This window comes from Leucopleurus acutus, assembly GCF_964270905.1.
Source record: "Leucopleurus acutus genome assembly, chromosome: 9".
NCBI lineage: Eukaryota > Metazoa > Chordata > Mammalia > Artiodactyla > Delphinidae > Leucopleurus > Leucopleurus acutus.
In genome coordinates, this window is record NC_139144.1 from 3,472,074 (window position 1) to 3,479,184 (window position 7,111).

Sequence of the window (7,111 nt, forward strand, 5' to 3'; positions counted from 1 at the left end):
GGCGCTCACTCCACTGTGATGCCTAAAATGCCTTTGCACAGAGCAAACATTCAATACATGCTGAGTGAATGAATGAGTGAACTGGTGTCATAAAACAGGCTTATTTCAGGGAAATTCCATTCAACAGGCTGGCATGCCTTCCTACCCATCTTAATTGTTAAGCTTGCAATCAGACAAAAATTTAATTATAAAACGTTACAGCTGAGGAAATTTTAGAAACTATCTACTCTCCAGAGGTATACAACTTTAATTTAGTGGTAGAAATCACTAGGAGTGATTTAGGAGTCTATCAGACCTGAGTCCAAATTCCACATCTACCATATTTTCATGAGCAAATAACTACTTCTGAGGCTCTGTTCCATGTATGCATTATGGGATATCATAATAATACATACATTAATTGTATGACTATCAGGGGATGAAATGACACAATCCATTTGCCATGGTCGGCTAAGTAATTTGCACCAAGTAAGCACTCAAGACATTAGCCAATATTAATAGCGGAGAGATGAAAACAAAACTCTGGGACTGATGCCTACCCTAGTGGCCCCAGTGGTCGTAATGACTTTCTTCCACTCAGCCTGCTCTCTTCTCACTAAGACTAAGGAAGAGAAGATGAACAAATTAGGAATAACAATTTGAAAATGGTTTTATACTCCCTGAATGAATGGAATTATAATAAAATGATTCATGAGTTCTGCAGAAATATGATGAGACTTTAGAGCTTTATGTTAGTTCTCTACAAAACCAATTTATGGCCCTAAGATGTACCTTCCCACCCGGCCCCATCCTTACCAGGATCAAATATCATTGTAAATGGAAAAGTCAACAACACATAATCAACAAGCTAAGTTACAAGCCAGTGAAGTCTCGGAGCTTTGATAGAGAAAATTCAGATTTATCATTATATGTAAAAATAAGACGATATGAAGAACTCAATCTAAAAAATATTACCTGGAGATCTATAATCTCTATAATAGTGCTATAAAAAGTAAACAGCTAGAAATCTATTTAGATGGTTTTCCTTATAAGAAAGCCCTTTCTGTATAACTTTTAATGTACTATTGATGAGAACAATTCAACGAAATTCAAATAAATATCTGCAGATGTCCTACAAGAAGACAAGAACAGAGTTAGATGCGACAGGGGATAACTGGACTTCAGGATGAGTAAGACCCTATACTTGACCTCAATAAATTAACATGAAATACAGTGGATGAGTCATGTACAGAATGTCAGAATTCTAAAACGCCAAGCTAAGCACCAAAAGGAACATGTGGGGACTCTTAAGACAGAAGTAAAATATTGGTTAGTTGATTATGAAAAGGCAGAAGGGAGAAGGCTCCCTTTGGCTGCTCTTTGAAGAGATCACTTCCTTTCCCCCCTGGTCCTGAGGCTAGGATGGCATGGGCAATAGACGAATGTGGGGATTGAGAATCATTTCTACTCTCACCAGAGTGGCTGGAAGCAGATTTTCTTACCAGGATGTAGTAGTAGGCTAATATTTAAGGGTTCTTGAGGTCAGAGAGAAGGGTTTGAATACTCCGGCTCCATCTCTTGCTGTGGGTCAAGTTTCTTACCTTTCCAACACCTCAGCGTCTTTATCTGAAAATTGGGGATGATGATAATGTCTCCCACCTGAGTGTGAGAACTACATGATATAGTGCATACGCAGGGCTAAATTTGGTGCCTGGCACACAGAAAGTGCTCAGTACGGCAGGCGAGTGTAGTGACAATAAAGGCAAAGATGACAGGGGTAGTGCCGGTGTTGCTTCTGCCCCCAGAACAGGCTCTGACTGGGAGAGAGTTAAAGCACCTTTGCGTTCATGGGGGTTTATATATAAGCAACGGTTGATCAATGTGAGCTGGTTGTCCAAACGACTATGTGCAACCTAAGAAAAAAATGGGCCTCAGATTTGCTCAGCTACTTAATAATATTAGCAGCGGTAGTAGTCAAAGAAGCTAAATTTTATTAAGTGTTTATATGCCAAACAACGTGCTGAACGCTTTAAAAGGATTTACTCACTTATTACAACGAGGCTATACGCTAGGTCCTAATAATGTTATTCGTCTCTTTCAGATGTTGACTGAGCCTCAGAGGGGTTACAAAAGCACCTAAGATCCCGTTGTCACTACATGACGGAAATGAGTTCAAATCCAGCCTGTCTGACTTGTTCTTAATCACTAAGGTATGAAATTAAGCATGTTGCCCTTTGCCTGATTCTCCTTCTGAGGCCTGAATATTTCACTTAGCTCTCTGAGTGCAGAAGAGAGAAAATTCTCTCTCCTTGACCCAACTTGGCATCAATATCCAACTCCCCTTCTCAAAATGGGTTGCTTCAATGAGTAGCAATGAATGCCGGGTTGTGGACCAGTCACCTTGATGACTAAGAGTCAGACACTAGGGAAAGAAAATGCTCTGTGACAAACCTACCCTTGTACAGAAACAAGACAGAAATGGGGGGACAGGGCAGAAGATAATGGAATAAGGAGTAGGAAAAATAGCACCTGGCATCGTGATAGTAATAATAATAGTAGTAGTAGTAGTAGTAATAGTAATAATAATAGACTTTACTATGCTCTAGGCATTGTATTAAGTGCTTGGTGTAAGTGACTTCATTTTAACATTGAAAACAAGTCTATGAGGATGAAATATTATTAACATCATTTTATAGGCAGGAGTATTGAGGTTCAGGTAATCAGGTAAATTGCCCAAGCTCATATGGTTAGCAAGTGGAAAGCAGAGATTTGAACCAGCACCTACACTCCTAACCACTATGCTATAACCATTATGCTGAAGACATAAGAATTCCAATGGTCTTTCCCCATAACCCACTCCTACACTCCAGACTTAAATAGTCCAAGATCAAGAGAGAGCAAGCTTGGAGTTGCCACTCTTCAGTGAGTGTCAATCATTTCAAAACAGTGTATTTGCTAACAAGATGCAGTTCCTGTGATAATCTTCTCAACCAGGTATCAAGAAACAGGAAGCAAAGATTCAAGTAACAGTATGTTCCTACTTACTTACGAGGAAGGTGGGACAGCATAGTTGACACTGGGCTTAACTGTTCTGGAAAACGTGGTCCCAGTAGGCATACACACTGGTACATTTTCCCCACCTACCAAATACAAAAGAAGTATTTCATTTCCATGTTGCTCTTCAAGTTCCACCTCATTCGTGCCTGTCATTCATCCTCTGGCCTCTTCCTGTCTCCATTTCTGTACAGAAAGGTGCCGAGTATCTGCTCTCGGATACGAAAAGGGTGTGTTAGGAGAGGGAGCCATGGTCCCTCAATGTCTTTTTTTTTTCATCTTAATTCTATTATGCCAACTCCACTGAACTTAATTAGAGTGAATACAGAATTACACAATTACCCTCTGTTCTATTCTTCAGATGTTATATTTTGATAAAATTTACGATATGCTGCTCTCCCCTTGAACATCAGATGAACACTAGAAATGGATGTGTGTTGACATAAAATCTGTTATAATTACAATTAAAGTATAGCTTACATAATGATAGTGTTAACATAATATTATAGATGTGTAGAGACAACGTGGTCATGCATTTTTTAGTATAAGTACATGCTTAGACCAATATCTGTTAGTGGAATGAAGATGGAAGAGAATTTTGGTTAAGCCACAAAGGCTGTTTAAGGACTTGCAGATAGCTAAGGGGAACTCAAAGACCAGTAAGATAATATTTCCCCTGCCATGTTTTCAATTGCAAAGTGAAGGGAAGATGTGAAAGTAAGTACCCCTATGGAAATTACAAGACAAGTACATTTTTTTCCTTGAATACCTGGGTAAATGCTTAAATTCTAATGTATATCAGTGATGCAAATTTTCAACTGAGTTTGATAAATCATAAAATAATAATTATACATATATGTATATAAAACTGCATGGAACTAGACAGTTCAGAATTACTTCTAATTAAAGAGGTACCCTATAACAACTAACTTAAACCTTACAAAATATGGTTCCAAGTACCCTATCAGAGTGAAAAGTAGGAGATCGAAAGGTTTATTGTAAATGTTTTTAGTCATGGTGTCTTAACTAAAACTACTGTGTCACAAATACTATTAAAATAATTGTGACGTTTTATTCACTTTTACTGCAAACAACAAAAGAAACTATAGGTATTTTTTTGTTTCAGGTAATTATTTTAGCTAACAGTTATTAAATGTTTTGAGAAGACAGAGGGCTAATTGCATTACTTCATTTTATCTTTAAAATAGCGCTTCCATGTAATTATTCTTAATATCTCCATTGTATTAAAGTGTATCTCTAGTTTAGATCTTTCTTCAGAACTGCAGACTTGTGTATCCAACTGTGTACTCAGCATCTCTACTTGGACGTCACGAAAACATCTCAAATCTTATACCTCCAAAACTGGTCTTTCATCCCCCAAACATGCTCTACCCCAAACTTTTTCCATCTTAGGTGACAGTAACCACACCTTTCCAGTTCCCCAGGCCCTAAATCTCGAATTCACCCTTGACCCCCTCTTCCTTTCCATTCTTGCATTCAATCTACCATGAAATGCTGTCACAACCTTCCCAATGTGCCACTTCTGAGAATTACCAGCCGCTAGCAGCCTGGTGCAGGACACCAACATAGACCTCGAGGATCCTGTAGTCACCTCCCGAGATTCTCCCTGACTCCACTCTCTCCCCACATCCTCAAGACCACAGATAGAGTTATGCTTTTCAAACAAGAGACAGTTCATGCCACACCTCGGCTGAAATCCTGCCCCTGGCTGCCTACATTTAGAGTAAAAGACACAATGCATGTGATGGCCTCCCAGGACTTACCCAATCCATCCCATCACATCTCCGACCTACAGCCGTCCTGCTGTCTCTTCCTCCCCACTGACTAAGTCAGCCAGGGTGGCCTCCTTGATATTCCTCCAAGCTGCCCGGCATATTTCTGCCTTAGAGTGTTGGGACTGGTTATTCTTGCTCCCAGGGAGTGGTCTCCCCCTCATACATTCTGACAACTCCCTCACTTCAAGTCTTTGCTCAAATGTCAACTTATAAAATCCACCCTGACTACCCTATTTAAAATCAGAACCTACCTGTACACTCCTCCAGCACTCCCAACCCAAGCCTCTTCAGTGAGCTTCACATCCTTTTCCTTATCCCGTAGCGCCCATCAACCTGTGACAAAGCATAGAATTTATTTATAACATCCGTATCCACACGAGTATGTAAGGAGGGAGAAAGCATGCAAGAAGGAGCACGCAGGCAAAGGCTCTTGTCTAATTTATTCATTGATACGTCCAAGCATAGAGAACAGGAAGATGCTTGATAAATAGTCCTGAAAAAGATACAGATGAGGAAACTAGTAGTGAAGCTCAGAAAGTTTAAGCAACTTCCTCAAGGTTCTAGAGCTAGAAGAGGGTCACAGTAGAATTCACACTTGGGGATGTCTAACTTCAAACCTCTTAGCCTCTCTGCTATCTTTTTTTTTTTTTTTTTCTTTGCGGTACGCGGGCCTCTCACTGTTGCGGCCTCTCCCGTTGCGGAGCACAGGCACCGGACGCGCAGGCTCAGCAGCCATGGCTCACAGGCCCAGCCACTCCGCAGCATGTGGGATCTTCCCGGATCGGGTCACGAAGCCGTGTCCCCTGCATCGGCAGGCGGACTCTCAACCACTGCACCACCAGGGAAGCCCCTCTCTGCTATCTTAAGTCCATGCAATTCAGGATTTGTTTTAATCAGTGCCATGGAAATTCTCACTCCACTGAATAGGATCAGCAGTAAGCTGACCCAGGAGGTCATTTTTCCCACAACAGTCTTTATATATATGACTAAGGAACACACTGGTAAAAGAATATGGGAGAAAGTCTGAGTATGACAAGTCAGCTAGACTGATATTAACTAAAAAAGCTGTGTGAAAATATCCTTACAAAGTTGCCCCCAACTCACTCAAAGTCCAAAGTTGGAGCTGGAAATACAATGTCATGGAGTTTGGATAAGAACAGGTTTTCTCCAAGCTGAACTATGACACAGAGATTAGAGACTTCTAGAAACTATACTTTTTCAATGAAAAAACATCACATGAGAAAAATGAGGCCTAGAAAAATTAAATGACTTAAGCTAATTAATGGCAGGACTGAGACTAAAGTATACTTTGTGTAATTGGCTATGGTCTTTTGTTGTTGTTGTTGTTATCACTTCAGAACGAGACAAACTTAAAAAAAGGAAACACAACCAAAACTCAGTGGCTGGAAAAGAGATGGATGTGAACGCCCACTTGTTTCTTACGTATAAAGTTACCCCTCGCAGTGTTTTGGAGAAGAAAACGCTGGCTCTTCCCAACGTTGGTTACATACACAAAGATTCCAAAGACAAGACAAGTGCTTTGCAAACAAAGTAACTAGAACCAGCTCAGGCTTCCCCGCGCCGGGTCCTACGTTCCACGGTCAGAACCACCAACTGTATCCCCCCGGGTAACAAGGTGATTCAGAAAACCTGGCACCTTCAGAGAAGGGAGAAAACTTAGCCGGGAAGAGAGTCAGGAGGAAACTTGCTCAGCTTCTTGCTGGGGTCTGAAACGATCCCAAGAGAGTCCTTAAACCCCTCAGGTTTCCACAATCAAGCACCCTCGCCTCCAGCCTGGGCCACCCCAGATCTATCAGACGACAGAAGTCCGCGGACGCACAGAGAGCTAACCACCCCACGAGAGGGACCTACGCGCGGCCGCGCCCACTCACCCGCCGCTCCCCGGGAGACGGGAGACCAGCCCGGGGTCCAAGTCCTGGGCGTGGCAGACTCGCCCCTCTCCGGGCCCGGCTCCAGCTCACCTCGGCAAGGCCCGCCTGGGCGCCGCCATCTTGACCACAAAGGGGCCCTCGCGCCGGAGGCCCCTGAGCGGGCGCCCTGAGCGGAGCCGGAGCGCCGGGGAGCCTCAGGTCGGCGCCCTACGTCCCCCGCACGCTCGCTCCCTGTCCACGCGCGACGAGAGTCCCGCACGCAGCGCCCGACCCAGGCTTACGCGGAACCGGCGCCCCGCGCAGCCCGCACCGCGGCTCAGGCGGCGCCGAGGGCGGCCCGGGCGGAAGAGCGGGCGCGGGGCACGCGCTCGGTAACCTGGCAACGCGGAG

At 43.2% G+C, this 7,111-nt stretch overlaps 1 long non-coding RNA gene across 1 annotated transcript in view; it reads right to left on the reverse strand.

The window, feature by feature from the left end:
* LOC309966413 overlaps nt 1–6,843 on the reverse strand; it is a 41,565-nt gene extending 34,722 nt beyond the window's left edge. The window contains exons 1-3 of the long non-coding RNA XR_014326448.1: nt 6,722–6,843; nt 5,081–5,162; nt 3,029–3,119 (exon numbers count right to left, since the gene is read on the reverse strand). This is a non-coding gene — a long non-coding RNA (uncharacterized lncRNA). The remainder of the gene's footprint in view (nt 1–3,028; nt 3,120–5,080; nt 5,163–6,721) is intronic.
* Between the last annotated feature and the right edge of the window lie 268 nt (nt 6,844–7,111).